This window comes from Cupressus sempervirens, chromosome 8 (assembly GCF_028749045.1).
Source record: "Cupressus sempervirens isolate cs-2001-9-10 chromosome 8, ASM2874904v1, whole genome shotgun sequence".
Classification (NCBI taxonomy): domain Eukaryota; kingdom Viridiplantae; phylum Streptophyta; class Pinopsida; order Cupressales; family Cupressaceae; genus Cupressus; species Cupressus sempervirens.
In genome coordinates this window covers 66,898,992-66,918,411 of record NC_143125.1, presented here as the reverse complement: position 1 = coordinate 66,918,411, position 19,420 = coordinate 66,898,992, and the positions used below count along the sequence as shown (strand labels likewise).

Genomic DNA, 19,420 nt, shown 5'->3' with positions numbered 1-19,420 from the left:
TATACATTACAAAGATATACTAATTACACATTAAAGCAAAACCATTTAAGATGCATATTGATGAAAAGTTGATGTGCTAGGTATCTTTGTCCAGTTGACAGGTATATAAACATTTACATAGATATACTAATTCCACATTAAAGCCCAACCATTTAAGATGCATATTGATGAAAAGTTGATGTGCAATAGCACTTGTGAACATTTTGAATTAACACTAAGTGTCTTTGACCTCTTCACTACCAACTAAGAGTAGACACAAATGGAATGCTTTCATTAGAATTTTGCGATATAAATTGTGAGTTACTACAACTCACCTCTCTAGATGAGCCTAAGAACCAAATGTAGCAACTAATATATTGTGAATGTTTGCAATTGAATTGCTTCTTATTTTGTTTTCCTTGATAATCCCCTGGCCACAATATGATAGTTAAACCTATTAAGGAATAAGTATCAAATCATTGATAGAGTTTTATTTTTATTTTCTTTAATATGATGACTAGAATCTCTTCTTTAATCTTCTTCCTGATGTGAATTCTCCTTGCTGATGTGAATTATTTTTCTTAGATTCTAATAAAGATACCGTAGTTAAAATTCTTTTCCTCTCATCTTTAGATTGATTCATAAGTTGTTAATAAATGCTAATCATATTTGTTGGTATTTCTATTCTCATGGGTAGGTATTGAAGCAATTATTTGTCTTAGATTGTAATAAAGATATTGTAGTTACAATGATTTTCCTCTCATCTTTAGATTGATTCATAATTTGTTAATAAATGTTCATCATATTTGTTGGCATTTTTATTCTCGTGGGTAGGTATTGAAGCACATGCATGGGTGACAAAGTTGTTTTGGATAGGACTTGGAGACTTTTGAAAAGATGTGCAAGGAAATTAGAGTTTGTTGCAACAAATTTGAAGTCAGGGACACCCTCTACAACAAATTTAGAGGTAACTCAAAACTTGAAACACATGCATTTTTTATTCCCACTAGGTAATCTTCAAATAAATGTAAGATTTCAAAATAATGACTCATTATATCTCCAAAACTGACTACATTCAAGAATGTTTTGGCATCTATGTCTCCAAATATACATTTTCTTCATTAATTTAGAAACTCAATTAATTGGAATGTACAATATTGCAAATGAATTAGCGTCATAGGTTGTCTATGAATCAATATCATGCATATCATGAGAGAGTAGCTGAGGAGGTAGGCATTAACAAATATCCATATCCATGTAAAGATTGTCTTGGTGGAAAGGTGAAAGAAAGAAATGTGATTTATTGACACATGATAAGATATGGGCATAGTGGTATAAGTCCTTGGGCTTACACTTATTATGAAAATATGATAGAATTACAGACTGTGAGAGATGAAGAGGCAAAAAAAATAGATGAAGTGACAGAAATGTTTGACAAGGGGTTTGAAGTTGATAGAATGTTGAATGAGGGATAAATGATGATTGGGCCAAGTCAATCGAGGACGTTTTAAAGCCTGTGTATGCAAACTGTAAGTTAAGTCATTTAACAACAATCCTTCAAATTCTTAACTTGAAAGTGGTGCATGGTTGGAAAAATGAGAGTGTAGATCAACTATTGGCATTATTAAGTTCATTGTTACCAGATGACTCCACATTGCCAACAAAATAAAGTCAATGTAAAAAGAAAATTAGTAAGCTTGGCTTAGGGTATGAAAACATTCATACATGTGTTAATGGTTGTGTCTTATTAATTAAAAATCTTGCAAATGAGAGTGAATGTCCAAAATGTCATGAACAGAGCTATAAACAAGGGTTCAAATCAGTTGTTGTTCCTAGAAAGGTTCTTCACCACTTTCCAATAATCCCATGGTTACTCTGAATGTATAGGTGTAGAGATATATCTGAACTAATGCAGTGGCATGCCCAAAAGAAGAGCACTAATGGAAAACAACGACATGTTCCAGATTCTAAGACATGGATGGAATTTGATAATAGATGGCCTGATTTTTCTCAAGATCTTTGTAATATAAGGTTGGGACTGGCTCTGGATGGGGTGAATCCTTTCTCAGATCAGAGTACTAAATGGTCAACATGGCTAGTGTTTCTAATAAATTATAACTTACCACCATGGTTAGCAACTAAGCCATTTTTCTTAATGTTATCATTGATTATACCAGGAAAGAAAAGTGTGACTTCAGATACAATAGATACTTATCTAGAGCCATTATATGATGAGCTAATTGAATTGTGGAAAGGAATTGAAGCAATTCAATCTTTAAGGGATGGCCATTTAATCAAATTTACTTTAAGAGCTTCCTTATTTTTTACAATTCATGATCTTCCTGCATATGGCACATTGTCTGGTCTATCAGTTTGTGGATACCATGGATGTCCTGCTTGCAACTTTAGGGATTTTGTGAGGCACTCAAGAAGTTTTCATAAGTGTATCTATTGTGGCTATCGTGCTTACCTTAAAATAGATCATCCATATCATCAACAAAAAACATGTTTTAATGGTCAAGAAGAGAATCGTGTAGCGCCATTGCAAAAAATAGGTGATTACATTGTTGAGAATGGACAAAAAAGAATGTCATTTATTGAAAATGGTGGGATTGTTGGAAGTAGATATGATCCATATAATGAAAGTGGTGTAAAATGATTGTGCATATTGTATAAGTTGCCATACTTTAAGGATATTGCCATTAGGTATAATGTTGACTTTATGCATACTGAGAAAAATATAGCTTATTCTATTATAGAAACTCTTTTTGGTGCTTTTGATACTAATTCATATCATGAAGACTTTCGAGAAATAAAGATTTGTCAAAATCTTTCGGTTGAAAAATATGATAATGAAAGATATAGAAAACCTAAGGTTCCTTATATTTGGACAAAGGAACAATGTGTACAATTCTTACAATTAATGTCTTAGACTTGATTTCCTACTAGATATGTGAGTAGTAGCATTAGAAGCCAAGCTGATATTAATAGCATAAGAGGCCTCAAGACCCATGACTATCATGTCATAATTGAGGATATATTACCTATTGTAGTAAATATGTCAAGTTTGGCAAAAGGGCCAAGAATGGAAATTATAAGGCTTGGCCTAATATTAAAGAGAATGAGTTTACATGTATTGGATCCTTCAAACTTTGATAGTTTGCGAGTGGAGGTTGTTGAAGTCCTTTGTCTATTAGAATGAGAATTTCCACCAATAATTTTTAAGATTTCTATGCATCTTTTGATACATCTAGAATATGAACTAGAGCATTGTGGCCCAATAAGAACAAGATGGATGTATCTTATAGAACGATAAATGAAGGTTTTGAAAAAATTTGTTCATACTAGGGAAAAACCTGAAGGCAGCATGTCCAAGGGATATTCAATGCAAGAGGCCATGGGGTTTTGCACAGAATATATGAAGGATTTTAAAAATGTCAATGGATGTGTATGGAATGATGATGAAGATGAGAGGGTTGCAGGTGAAGTATTAGAAGGAAATGGATGTCGCTTCAAACTCTCGTATCAAGAAAGAACAACAATACATACCTTTATTCTTCAAAACATGTCTTCATTCAAAAAATGTAGAAGGTAAAAAGTTACACTAATTTATTTACTCAATTATATTCAAAAATTTATGTCATTAATCTTACTATTTGTATGTCATTATTCTATGTAGAAAATATGAAGAGGAGAAACAATCATGGCTCCAACATCAACCTCAAAAGTGCAGACGTTATGATTTGAGTAGATGTAATTCTTTTCCTAAATTTGAAGAGTGGATTGCTAATGCAATTAGTGATGCAAAAAGAGAAGGTAAAGATATAACAATTAAGGAAAGTGAGCTTTCACAAGCTCCATATATATGGCCTTTGTGTTTTAGTGGAATGTGGGCTTATGGTAGTCATTTAAGAGTGGAAGAAAAGGACAAAGGAAAGACAAATTGTGATTGTGTTGTTAGTGCTGAATTTCTTCATGAAATTGAGAAGAAATTTTATGTTGGAATCATCAAAGAAATCATTCAAGTGGATTTTGGTGAAAACAGTCCTATATTATTAAAAAGTAAGTGGATCCCACCATCTTCTATACAAGTTGATGAGTATGGATTTATACATGCAAATACATGACAATTTTTATCAGAGACAAATGAGCCATATGTTTCTTCTCTTCAAAGTAATCAGTCATTTCTAATTGAGGATGTAAGAAGCCTAGGTTGTTCATATGTCATTCAAACAAAGCCTTTTTGGAAATGAAAATTTATGGAATTTGTCAATGTAATGCATAATGAACGATATTTTCATGTACAAGAAACATTTGAAGAAGTGGATGAAGACAATGAGGGACTATTTGAAGAAGAGATTTTGATTACCAATGAAGAAATTGAGAGAGAGAATGTACTGCATATCAAAAATGTGGATGATGAAGAAAATCAAGTAGATATAGACATGGGTGATCATCATTTTGATCTTGTTGGAAATGTAGATGACTATTGATGATTCCCATTTTATGAACTTTAATCCGAGACACTTATGTTGTTTTGAGAATATTTTATGTTTTAAGGATGTTGTCCTTAAGATTAATACCTCTTCCAAATTTTTAATGTTGAGCCAAGTTTCTATATCAATGGATATTTTCTATATAAAAATTAAGATGCAATATCTCAATATGTTTTCTATTAATGTGCAACTTCTCAATATTGCATTTTCCAACCATAGTATATTAAATAAGCTTTAATTTTTGTAACAGGTCTTATTGTAAGGTGTTGTATTGTGGCTATGCCATCCATAGCACTCATCCCCATGTAAATAGTAGAGAAGTTGTAATTGATCTAATTAGTTGTAGATGTGACTTTCTGTTTGCGATGTCCATTTACTCCACTTCAAAAATAGTGATAGGTAAACAAAAGAGTTATCTATGTCTGAAAATTGAAAATTCTTCTGTTATTGTTGTGAATCAATCTCTTTCAAATAAATAGTAGATGTAACACCAAGGAAATATCATTTCACAAAGTGGCATGCTGTAGCATAGTCATTGTCAAAATTTGCATGCACTAGGTTGGCACATGAATTGTTCACTAACGAAATAAAAAGCTTCCTTTTCTTCTCATCATTATATGATTCATTGTTCTCATTTAGGCAGTTATTTGATCTCTTGGCCATCACTAAAGTATATCATTCTGACCTCTATACCTATTTGAGGCCAAAAAAAATTGGTATAGCTTGCATTAAGGAAAAAATTGTGAGCAAAAATAAAATTTACACCTGGGCAAAAACAATAATCCACAAAAAAAAGGAAATGCATAAATACCTCGAAAAGAAGTGAGTGTTGCTTTGTCTCTGGGTCAAATTGCTTAGCAACCTTGTAACCAAGCCTACCAATTTTAACTGCAAAAGTCAAATAATTGTAACTGCAATATTTTAGGATGAATATAGTGCCCAATAAACATTAATATTAGAGAGGGTTGTGTAAAAAGTAACAACATTATCTATAAGTAAAATAAATTGTATCTTTCTCCCATGGAAAATGGATGATGAATAGAAGCCAAAAACTCATGAGAACCTAGAATGCATGATTTGCTAAGATTTTAAATCTGTAAAGTTAACACCCAGTAGCTGTCACACTACTGCCTATTTTAAAAGGGATAGCATGCCACAAATATTTCCATCCAACTTCCATTATTGCAATAGATTGCCCCTGTGAAGGAAGAAAAAGAAAAACACAACATTGATAGTTGGGGAATAATTTTGCTAGTGTCCCAAGATGGAGACTCATTGTAATTTTCCTTCTATTTGGTTGTGGTTGGGCTAGAGCATCTTTGATGTAATAGATTCACTACACACTCCCAAGACTCAATCACCCTACTCAATTTTGCATATATTTCTCTATCAACATTCATTAGAGGCTCTAAAATACTATCACCTTCCCATAAGAGTGTACCCATTTACCCTAAACATAGAATCTTTACATTAGACTTCATGCTCCTCTTTGAATGAAATCTCATTATTCCATAAACACATCTCAGTATAATGGTATACAATATGAGATAACACTAGCTATGAATGATCACTGTATTACATCTCATTAAATATTTACCTTCAAAACATTGCTTCTTTCTATCTCTAGATAGACCCGCACTCAGACATGAATAACTTTTGAACCAAATAAAAACTCTTCAATTGCTCTAGTGAAGATGGGTGGAATTAGGCCTATAGAAACATATCCAAAGCTAACAAAAATCCAACTATGCATTTGGGAGATATGGCCCCCATACTGAGACTATTTTTGTCTATGCCAGTCAAGAACGAAATGTAGAGAACTCTCTTATTTTTTAATCAAATGCCATCATTCCAAAAAAAAAATGGGCATAAAAGGTAACCAGTCAAACTAGACTTATTAGACTATTCGAACTCTTGAACTAGATTGCAAGAGATTTAAAGAAACTTCTTAATAAAAATTGAACAGACCATTCTTTGATTTGCTAAAACACATTCCAGTTAAAATTCAAAATCATTACATATTAGAAGGGCTCTCTAGTTATAGGCCAGAGAACCCATATCTTTCCACTCTCTACTCTATCTCCCATAATCTTTCTACTCTCCCCTTTTCACAATTACATTGATATCTCTTTAAGAGATTCGTGGGCAGTTACAGAACTTCCCATCTTTTCATAACTGCCACCATGATTACATAAAGTTGTCTATTAATAGGCAATCTTGGATAGTTACAAAAACTATTTATCTGATGACCCATCATAATCTCATTGTAGTCTTTGGTTACAAATTCCATGTAATCCATTCTAAATGAAATTTTAATCCATTTAAGCATTCCTTAGACATGGTATCATTTCATTCAAGATGAATGAAACATTACAGTATCACAAATCATGTCATAATGTTCAAGGGTTGAGATGTTCCTACATCAATCTTTTGCTTCACAAGTAGCATGCTTTGCTAAATTTGTGTGATGTCTCAAATCTAAGATAATACACCTAATTTCTTTGGGGCAACTTTCCTTCTATTTGGTTGTGGTTGGGTTGGAGCATCTTTTTCTTCACAAGTAGCACACTTCGCTAAATTTGTCTAATGTCTCAAATCTAAGATAATACACCTAATTTCTTTGGGGAAACTTTCCTTCTATTTGGTTGTGGTTGGGTTGGAGCATCTTTTGCTTCATGAGCAGCATGCTTTGCTAAATTTTTCTGATGTCTCTTTCTTTGAGCATGTGCCAAATAATTGCCTTCATTATTGTGTAGGGTCAAACACATTTTGCACTCATATTTGCAAAATTCAGCCATAAACATGAGTTCTCTTTCTTATGATTCCTAATATTCAAGGGAAGACAACATCGGTTGATATGAGAGAAATCAAAAGAGTAATCATGCATAACTAACAACAAAAATTTAAAAGAGAACCTAGATGCAAGATTCCCTATCTCCAATGCTTTGTCACTCCCAGCCGATAATCTTTCTCAACAGTTGCTCATCTATGCTACTAGACATAGACTAGTTTTGCATAATATTAACTCTATTCTCATAGAGGATTTTCTACAGTTAATTAAAAAATATCACTTCATAATAGATGTTACAGAGGGGATTTTTCAAATGACCAAAGGGAAAAATATTTATTTAAATGTTTAAAAGAGCATAGAATAATATATATTTATAAAAACAACAGTCGTGGATATGCTTCCTTTTAGGAAAAAAGAACCGATTTGAGAAAGCAAAAAAAATGGTTCAACCTATGCTTTGCTATTGGTAGCTGGGATTCTATCTCATAATGTTTGCTAAATTAGTTATCTTTTCCACAAATTTTAAATAAAAATATTTAAATCAAGAAATATCATTGGTTGGTTGTTTCAATGATCTAATATATAAAGCATGCACAATTACAGATAGAGAGTTTAAAAAAAAAAAAAAATTGGTTTATCTACCAATTTCATTGATACTGCAAAAACTCAACAATACTCAAACAAGACAAACATGGCCATGATAAAATTTAAGGGTTAGGTGGTCATCACATTCTAATGTCTAACTAGGAGTCTCTACCATTCTATAGCCAGAGCTCATGTAAAAAAATAGAAATCCACTACCATCATCTACAAAGTTTTCCTATAAGATGAATAACACTAGCTAGTAGTTTAATTCTTGTTGAAACAGAGGATAAACTTAGAAGTGATAGTGAAAGATGTATGAAGGAGAACCTGGTGATTAATGCTGAAAAAAAGTTGACTGTGCACACAACTCCTAATAATTTCCTTGTACAACCAAACTCACTAACACATGAGGTCTTCAGCACATGACCTTTCCAATGGAAAAAATCTTGTTAGTAAATTAGCACATCAAAAATTCTATATTGCAAAAAATATCAATTGTAGTGATAATTTAAACAAGCAAGGAAAGAAGCAATAAACATCCATGGGGTAAATGAGTCCCACATTTGAAATCATCAAGGCTAATCATATTATGAAAAGCATACATTTTTGCTACCAAAAGACTACACATCAGATGACACACCTGGGATTCTAAAATAATGATAAACTACTCAAATAAATCTATCACTAATTCCATGTTGTCCTAAAAGAATATTAAAAAACTAGGAATCACTGATTCCATGTGGTCCTTAAAATAACAACTAAGAATAATTGGCTACAAATATGTGTCAACTTTTAGTATTATATGTTTTCCTTATTGATCCAAGGATGCATCAACTTTCTATGATTATAGATGTCAATTTTATCATGGCATTAGGCTTTTGGTCTATCATAAAAAATTATTCTGAGAGTTATCATACTATTTATATTCTAATTATGCATGTATGTTAGTGTAATGATGGAAAAAAATTACACCTGGCCTATCCTGCCTTTAGCTCAAGGGTTCCTATTAGAAGCTAGTATCTTTTTATATGATTTTCTCTTACAATCCTTTAGTCTTAGTGATTTTTAAAAACTTTGGATTCACGCTTATTAATTCCCATGAATCAAATAGGCTTATGTCATATCTTTCATAGGAGTGTCCTAAAAAACTCTTAAAGATTGACTTGTAAGTTAACATACTTCAAGAAAAAATGACCAATACACATGTTTTAATCTTATAGTATATAGGTACTCTTAATTTGACAAAGTGATAGAGTGCAAAAGGTAATCAGTGTTGAGTGAAGGTTGAATATATTTTGGGAGTAAATATTAGGGCTGGAATATGATAGAGAATGTTGTATCAAGAAAGAAAAGTATGTTATAATTTAATAAAAACCCAAAGGAAGCAGCATTGGCATAAATTAAGGATATTCATTGTTTTCGAGGAGCAGCTACATAATTGCACATTTTACCCAAAGATGACATCCCATTTTTGAGGAGCAGCTACATAATTGTACATTTTACCCAAAGATGACATCCTATCCTACTCTTGCAAATCCAATTAAAACAATAAAGGTTAGTCTTTCAATATTTTATTGGGAACAATAGAAAGTGGGAGAGCATGAAAGATCATGAAAGATCCACATATCAGAGATTAAGTCTATATAAAAGAAGAAATCTAAGTATACAAAGATAGTGATTAATAAACATTAAAATATCATGTTTATATCTAGAATGCAAATAAAGAGCATACATTGATGATAAATCCTGCTCATCCTTCACAAAATGAGTGCAGTGTGACATCCAAAAATTCCTTTGTACATATGAGCTTCATCTATGATAATATACCTAACTTATCAATAATAAATAAAAAATGAGAAAATTCTATGTTGTTCACTACCCAATAATAACATTGAGATAAGGTGGTTCTCATTCATTCTATTATTAAATAGGAGTTGATAAGAACATGAAGATGCAAGCAGTGCATTTTATACAGTTTCTTTTAGAAGAAATATTTGCACTCAGTGAAAGATTGCAACAATGTAATAGGGAATTGACATAGAAACATGTTTATGCCATGATAGTAATATGTGTTCTTCTAGTTTTTTCTGCAAGATATGAGTATAGTTGGATTGTTTCCATATTGGTAGTCATATTGATACCCATATGAAGCAGGTTGTTAGCTGTAAAAATTGGAAGCACCATGAAGGAACATAAATGGTTTGAAGTGGAGTAATGGAATACCACTGGGTTCTTGCTTTAAGATGTACTTTTTGCTTGGATTTTCAAATGGTGTTACCTATTACCAAGAAAGAGTTCTATCTATTTTATTGCTTAAATTGATATTCAATTGATTAGCAACCTAAATTTGGCAGATGCCATGGCACAAGAAGATGTCAATATGATTGTTTTATTGTTGGATGTTGTAACAACCTTCAACCTCCAATATTCATATGATCTACTCCTTCCAAAGATTTTCTCAACATCCCAAGGATATATATACTAACCCTCCAGTGAACATGCAAATCTTAAAATCCTCTATCATAGGTTTCCAGCTTGTAGATTTATTGTTATTGTATACAACAGCATATGAGTTTTTGATTCTCATCCAGTTCGTTAAAAAGGGGTGGTGATGTGGTTTCAACACGTAAGGTGGTCATTTAAAACAACCAAAGTGGTCTTTAAATCTTCCACAACCTTTATAAAATGACAATAAATAGATATTGTGCTCAGTGAACCCGAGAGTGCCAATATTTTACTATTCTAACTAAGAATAATCCATACAACTAGGGGTGTTGGGTATACATGTTGTATTCATATTGAGTCACACCTTCAATAACATTCACAAGGAATTTGAAACATCACCAAAAACCATGAGATAGTAAGGAAAAACATAAGACTCTAACCAAGTATCTAAGAATACAGATTTTTAAAGGGATCATTAGTATTTTTTTAAGGGATCCTTTCATAGCTAGAAACCAAAAGATATATCTTTTCAAGAAAAAAACTAGGCAATTTACCTCGCATAGAAGGGCAACCAGTCCTTTAGGCAATGCTTACAAATCTGCTATAGAAGTTTCCATATTTGTTAGCTTCCTACACAATTTCTCAAATCTTAGTTTTTGTAGATGTAACTCAAACTTTCCATGATCATCTTTCCATGCATCTTCTCCACAATCCTTAACTGCTGAGGACAAAAACCACTCCTTTATTAGACACAAGGTTAACTTATGTGTCAAGGTTTCCCCAGAAGCATCTCTTAGAGTCCCAATTAAAATCAATTTTTCTACTCTTCTGTTTAATCTCTTGTAGAAAAAAAAGCATGACTCTTCCCATTTAACTACTTTTTCTATAACCCCTTTTGTAGCCATTCTGAAGGATGTGTCATGCAACTCAGCAAATTTGATAGCTATTTGTTTATAAATAGGAAGCAACTATTTCTCATGAGCTTTAATGTTTTTTTGTATGTCTACAATCACCCCAATGTTATGATCATTGGATTTTTGTGACTCCATTTTAAGTGAGATCAGTTGCTTATCAAGCCTGTGCATGCATTGAAGTAGGTCTTTTGTACGGAGTTTAATTTCAATCAGCCCCTTTGGTTCTAGTACACCACCTTTTGCATTTCTTTCTCCATACATTTCAACTTCATCAGAATTAATCTTTCTATCTACAACCACCCATGCCCCTTCTCTTAGTTCCCCTATTTTTAGAATGAAAAAAAATATAGGTTGCTTTTATGTACATAGATTTTTAGCAATGGTTGATCCTGCCTTAAGAATTCCTTCAAAAAGATCCCTTTGGCCAGCAAAGAATCCTCTCTAGTTAATCAAGATGAAAAGAGGTAGCTCTTCCTTGTTAAAATTTTGTTAAGGCTTGAGATGTCTTACTTGCTGAATCCAGAAACCAAAGTTACCTAGCTTGAGGAACTACTCTCTCAGCAGAATCAAGTTCTTTAGGAACTTCAGGAATCACCTGCATTACTGTTTGAGTCATAATAGCAATGACACCTATAGGGATGCCCCAAGTTTTTCTCATCCAGTTACCACTGTTTGTGCCCACCATTCTAATGTAAATGTGATTTTGGAGAGTTTTAGTATTAAGATGAAAGCAAAGAGTAGAAACCCAAAATTAGCTTAATTGGACAGATTTCTCACCTCATTTATTATTATGTACTCAATTATTCATTTTGAGTTTTCTCGTTGAATAGAGCTTTCCACCCCTTTTTCTTCTTTTATTTTATGGAGTATACTTTCTGCTATTGCTATTACTTTTAGTGAATTTTTGACAAGATTATTTATATTTTTTTATTATGAGAATTGTCAAAAACTAGCAATTGTCTTTTGTAAACAAGAATTTAGTTTGTTACTTCATCAAGGCCTAATAGACCTTGCAAACTAAATGGTGGCAAGACCTATCAGTTTGTTACATATCTTGAATTCAATGGTTCATTTTGTTTCTTCACAAATGAAATTTTACATAAAAAATGTTGCATGAAATTGTATTTTGCAATTTCTATTATGGTTAATTATGGTTGTATCAAGTTACTAATTTATACAGTATTTCTTTTTTTGATATCAAAAAATAAAGAGAAATAATGTAAGGCACAAATTAGATGATAGTGATCAAAATGCTGAAATTCTGGTGACAAATTATGAGCGCTTTCATGAAGAACATGTGGCCAAGAATAATGAATGTTTATTGAATCTTGGTTTGGCAAACAGACAAGTTTTAAATCAACCAAGTAGTATATTATTCATTTAATACTAACTAATGAAATTATACAAGCAATATCTTTTTGTATATATGACATGATATGTTTTTTTTGGTCTTTTAGGCAAGAAAAAGAGTGCAAAGAAAATGAAGAGAAAAGAAAAGTAGCAGAAAAAGATAGAGTGTTGTCATTTCATAAAAGCCAATGCTTTTGTGATTCAACAAACATGGTTGGTGAAAAAGGTAGTTGTGATGATGCACAACCTAATATAGCACACGATGATACACATCTTGATGAAAGTCATGAAGAGAGTCCATTTGCATCTGATGCACCTCAGAGTGCACCTTTTGGTAGTGGTTCAACAGAAGATATGCTTGCTTTTGTTAAAAGAAAGAAATTGAGTCAAGATTTGTACAGATCTACACACAGAGAGGCAAAAGAAATGAAATTAGAAGGAAAGAAGCCATTCTTATTTGAGGTATCAAAAAATGGCAAGCCCATTGGGAAAAGTGCCACAAGGTGGGCTATCGAGTTGGGTGTAAGATGTCGGGCCCATTTGGATATTTGCAAATGGAATTTTACAGAGCAAGATCCATAGTGAGTGGAATTTGTTATACAAAAAATGGAAAATATCTTTGAGACTATTGGTTGACAAATCTCTAGAACGTATTACAAGAACAAGATGAGACTTATACTGAATAATTTTTGATACAATTGCAAAAAATTAATCATGGAGGGAAAAGAGAGTTCTGACAATACCTTAACTCTCAACCAGTGGGATGAATTAAAAGAAAGCATGCGTTCTAAAGAATATTTGACAAAGAGTAACAAAGGAAAGAGAGCAAGAAATAATGTAAGGGCTCAATATATATTTGGCCGAGGTGGGTTGTAGGCCAAACTAAACAAATTTGGAGTAAGTGTATGACTTTTTAGTTCATTTTACATTATGATATTTATTTCATTTTTTATTTAAATGACTATTAAAATTGATCTTGTATTTTAGGTTGAAAACAATAGTAGAGAACTAGGTGCTGAAGATATTGTCAATTATATGGTGGCAATAGATCCTACAAAAAATAAGAGTAGTATGAAGTGGAAATCTATTTCATCAACATCAATTTCACAACAATCTGTGGAACACACAGTAAGAGCCTCTTGAAATCATGCTAACTCAAATACAGGATACCAACATATGATGAGTTATTTGCATGGTCTTTGTGAGAAAGTTTCTCAATTGACTTCCGCAGCTTAGCCTATGCTTTCTACACAAAATGACAACAATTCCACAGATTCATATCAGGTAAGAGGCTCTATTGGTGAGTTAAGTCTATTTTGTACTAATGTATTTTTGCATTGTTGAAGACATCATTTTGATCATTGTCTTTAAAAAAAAAAAGATATATATGTAGAACAATTTTATCAAAGAAACACAAAAACAAAAATACCTTCATGCCAATAAAGCTGCTAATATTTATAACGATCATGATGAACTAGCGGATACGAATAATTTTCAACCCAATCATAGTTATCCTGAATTTAAGGTAATATAATAACTGTTGTGGATTTTTTTTTAATAGATTTTGTATTCTCTACTTGAACTATATTAACTCCTCATGATGATTAAACCACATGCAGAGCAATCATATGAAAACAAATAAAAAAGGAAACAACAATGTTGATAGTGATTATGTTGACTTCGATGAGGATGCAAATGATATGTATGGAACTAGCAGTACCAAACCTAAGGTGAGTGCTATAAAATTTTACATTTTCTTGATTACGATATGATTTTTAGTTCTTAAATAACTCGAAATAGTCATGAAATTGCCTCAAAATGGTTCTTTTACTCATTGTACACAATTGAAATTATTATTTTGCGACTGTGTATTTCTTTATATTTGATTATCTTTAATTTTTATTCACATTCCATGTAAATTCAAGTGATCATATACATCTTTGCTTCCTTTCAAGCTATTATCTTTCATTGCTAACTTACTTTGAGTCACATAGAAGATATAGCCAATCTTGTCTTGTTATTTGTAAAACCAAAAAAAAATCTTTAAAAGATTCTAATTTGAGACATGTACAAATAAAATTATAATATTGTTAATTTATATATTATTTTGTGAGTGTTTTTATATTTTAGAAGAATATTCTACCTTTAGCAAAGAAAAATGAATCTTTATCACAAGTACATTATTATTGCATTATATTTTTGGCTATTCATTACCTATGTAATCTGATGTATTTTTTATTCATTTTGTAGAAATGTATTGATAAACTCAAAGAAGGGGATAAAGTTAAAGTTGTGGATCCATATGATGGTTATGTTGTAGCTATTGGGTGGATTCATTCTCTATCCATTATACATGGATCCAACCTGAATGGAACTGGAGATGCTAATGTAAATATTATAAAGGTCACAAGTAATGTTCAACTTTCTTATGAAGACAAAATTGATGAAATCGTTTGTCTCAAAGAGAAAGAGAGAGCCTTCACATGATGGCCACTAAAGTATTTGCAAAAAATGACATAGTTGATCAATGCTTTATAATGTTCTATTTTTCAAAAATTTTGGATCATTTCTTAATATTGCACTAGTTTGAAAGTGGTGTTTAAATATTCACTATCAAGGTGTATTTGAAATCTGAGTTGGAAACTCTTAGTCAATTTTGACATTTTTATTATATTATGTACTCTTTTAGAAAAAATTGACATGTTATTGCATATTACCTTTCTTTATCATGATATTAAATTAATCTTTTAATTTATTATATTGTGGCTTGTTCATGTGTATATTTTCATTTGCTTTTATTTTTTAGCTCAAGTCTATATCATGTTTTTTGTATTTTAAAATTTACACTATTGAATAAATTATTCATTTCATAACCATATTTGCTACTAATGAATATAAATGATCAATAAATGATGTTAACAATGAACTACTAAATGAACTACCAAATAATATACTACCATATATACTACTAAATAAAATACCAAATATACTACCATATATACCACCCAAAAAACTACCCAATCAACTACCAAATATACTACCACATATACTACTCAAAAACTACCAAATATACTATCCAAAAAACTACCAAATGTACTACCCAAAAAACTACCAAATATACCACCAAAAAAACTACCGCAATTACCAAATAAACTATCAAATAAACTAGAAAGTAACAACAATAAATGACTAAATCAATGACCTAATCAATATTTAAAATAGTTTAGTCACAAATTTGGTCGTAAGATAAATGTCTGGAAATAAACTACCATTGGTCACGTGATCAAAATTAGTCACATATCTACAATTTTTAGTAGTTTATTTAGTATTATATTGTTGTTTTTGTACTAGTGTATGCACATGTTCCTAACGAAGCAAGAAATAAATTAGATGATAAAAGTGAAATGTGCATATATGTTGGTTATGATGAACATTTGAAGGCTTACAAGTTGTTTAATCATGTAACTAAGAATTAATTGTAAGTTGTGATGTTATATTTAAAGAAGAAGAATATTGGGATGGAAGTATAGATAAGACAATTGTAGGTACTCCAACAATATCATGAAAATGAAGATGATCAATAAAATGAGCAAAGAGGAAGTCCATCAAGAAGCCCACAAGGAGATACCACACAAATGTGAGATGTGCAAGATGAGCATTCAAGTACACAAGTAAGTAATGACTCAAATCCTATACTTGCACAATTGAGATCAAGGTATAAAAGAAATTTAAGACTAGAAGTTTGAAAGATATATATGATCAAGAGGATAGAAGAAATTCACAATCAAATTTTACTCTATTTTCTCAAGATCATGTATATTTTGAAGATGCAATTAAGGAAGAACAATGGATTGATGTACTGAATGATAAAATTGAATCCATTGAGAAAAATGGGTATGTGCAAGATCATGGTGTGCCAAAACATGGTGATCTGAAAAATATGTAGTTCTAAAATATCTTAGAAAATTTCAAAATCTATTCCAACCTTTTTCCCTCCCATCTTGAAACCAAAAAAAAAATTAATATCTTTATAACGCCTAATATATATTTGGATACCAACCTTTAAAAATGTCCTGAAAATGTGGATTTTCCCTATTCTTGTGTGCTTTTAACTTCAAACATGTAGCTGACAACTTTTTTCCATCAAAATTTGATGAAATGGAAAGGGTTTCTTAAGAATCTTCATATCTTTCCATAATTGTATTTTTTGTCAAATTATAAGTTCAATAAGTAATTATTACTTATTTTCTAATGGAGTTACATATAAAGTGTTGATTGACATACTGATTGAGAAATAACTATATCTTTCAAATAGTGCGACAGTTTTGAAATCCAAAAGGTGGATCACCTTCTATTCTTCTACTATAAGGAAAAAGAAAGAAAAAAAATATTTTGCAGAGTTTTGAATTGGTTAAGGTGGTCAGACATGAGAGTTTTTTTAATCCAAAAATATAAGAGTTGAAAATTACTAATTAATTATTTATATAAAATAAAAATAATTTAAAAATGTGTCACATCCAACTGTGAGTCTACTTCTTATATCTATAATATTAATAAAAAATATTATCATTTGATATTGATTAAGGTGGTCAGACATACGTCTACTTCTTACTTTTATCCTAAAATTTCTGTACTATTGCATTACAATTCAAATTTTTGACTAATCAATTTTTTATTTTTTTAGATAAGGCCTATGAGTTTAGAAACTAAATTCAATTTCCTAGAGATTATTTTTCTCCACTTTTTGATAGAAATTTCATAACAAGTTTAAAATTGCACATAAAAATGACATAACCCTGATTTATTGATTTTTCATTATCACTTAAGGGTATCTTTTGGTTGACCATCATCCTACACATACCTAAATGATATCTATGAATTGGTTTATTTCTCTAATGATAGAGATTAATAGGTGTAAAATGAGTTTATAAAACTAAGTATAAGGCAAAAGAGGAAATTGATAAATATAAGGCAAGACTAGTGGATAAAGGGTTTGCACAAGAATATGGAGCTGATTATAATGAAACTTTTGTACACATAGCTAAACTAGAAATTATTAGAATGGTTTTAACCATCACAACTCAAAAGAATGGATGGTCTATCAAATGGATGAATGTTTTGCTCTCTTAAATGGATATTTGGAAGAAGGTTATGTGCAACAACCACTAGGGTACAAAATAAAAGGATAGAAATCCAAGTTTTATAGATTGAAGAAGGCACTCTACAAGTTAAAGCAAGTAGCAAGGGCTTGGTATAGTAGAATTGACTCATACATGACTACAAATGGATTCAATAGAAGCACTAGTGAGCCAACTCTATACACCAAGGTCAATAAGGAAGGTCAAATTTTGAATTTTTTCTTGTATGTTGATGATTTGATATTGATAGGTAATCTTTCTATTAAAATGTTTAAATCAGAAATGAAGAAGGAATTCTAGATGACAAATTTGGGTTTGATTAAATATTTGCAGGAAATACAACTAGAAAAGTAAACACTGGAAGGGGGGGTGGGGGAGGGGGGGTGTGTGAAAATGTCCTTCAAGACTTTAACCATAAAATCATTCACCACACACCCATCTCACAATTTCCATGTAAACCAAAACAACTAGCTATACATATTCATCCATAGCATGAAAGAAAATTACATTCAACAGATATATGACACAAGACATTTGGTTACATGGAAACTCTCCAATGAGAAGGTAAAATTGGGGTGGGGATGTCACCCACAAATCTTCACTATTGTAGTTGTAAATTGTATCCAATGAAGGTTACAATGTTTGATCATAAACTATGATCTACCCTAGTGAAAGTCCACCATGTTAAAGGCTTACAAGATTGTTAGATCTTATCCTATTAAATGATTTTAACATCTAGTTAGAAGTGTGTCTAATTAAAGGGTTTGAACTTACAATGAAGTAAGAACCCTATTATAGAATTTACAACAACCTATTAGGACTAATCTATTAAGATATTTAACTAATTCACCTATTAGAATGTCTCAACAATGATCTTGCAATTACCACTCTGCTACTAGATAATAGACAACCTCTTTCTTGATGTGTACTTGATCCTCTCTAATCATATGTATCACTTCAATCCTTTAACTCATGTCCCCTATTTTACTTTAATTTATTTTGCAATGTATAACTCAATTCACAATTCCTTAGCCACTTTCAATGCTCTATTTGTGCATGCAACCTTCTATTTTAGCATATTACAATTTTTAGGGTTTTCCTTCCTTGAGAGGACCTAGGTGACTTAGGGTTAATTATGAATCAATGATTTTGATTCACCCATTTTTCCACTCAATTCATCTATTTTACTAATTGGTTGTATTTACTACATAGAGATCCTTAATATAAATTTGTCCTTATTATCTACAATCACAAAAAAATTATTAAGTCAACTCAAAAATGGTTTACATATTAGTTTGTGCCATTACAAAAAACTATGTCCAAAACTATTTTACTCAACACTTGAAGTCTCTAATTCTTGGCATCTAGTGTATCTTCAATGTTATAACTAGACCTCTGAATGACTCAACATCCATTGATCACTCAACATCTAAATTTATTAGCATCAACTTTTTGCTTGAAACTTGAGTGACTCAACACTTACTAGTTACTTAACACATACTATATGTCTCACTCAACATATACTATCTAACAACTTATGCTCAGCATACATTACTCATTTTACATGAACTAAGTTCTATCTTGTAAATTCTTTAAGTATATTGTCACTCATATGTCAAAACCAATCTAAGATTAACAATCTCTGCCTTCTTGATATGAGTGGAAAAAGCACTTGGTCATGCATGAATAACCTTAACTTATGAACATAAATTAGATAATCTA

General features: G+C 31.2%; 1 pseudogene; it reads left to right on the top strand.

The window, feature by feature from the left end:
* LOC149541642 (patatin-like protein 2) overlaps positions 1 to 15,047 on the top strand; it is a 166,300-nt pseudogene extending 151,253 nt beyond the window's left edge.
* The last annotated feature ends 4,373 nt before the right edge of the window (positions 15,048 to 19,420 follow it).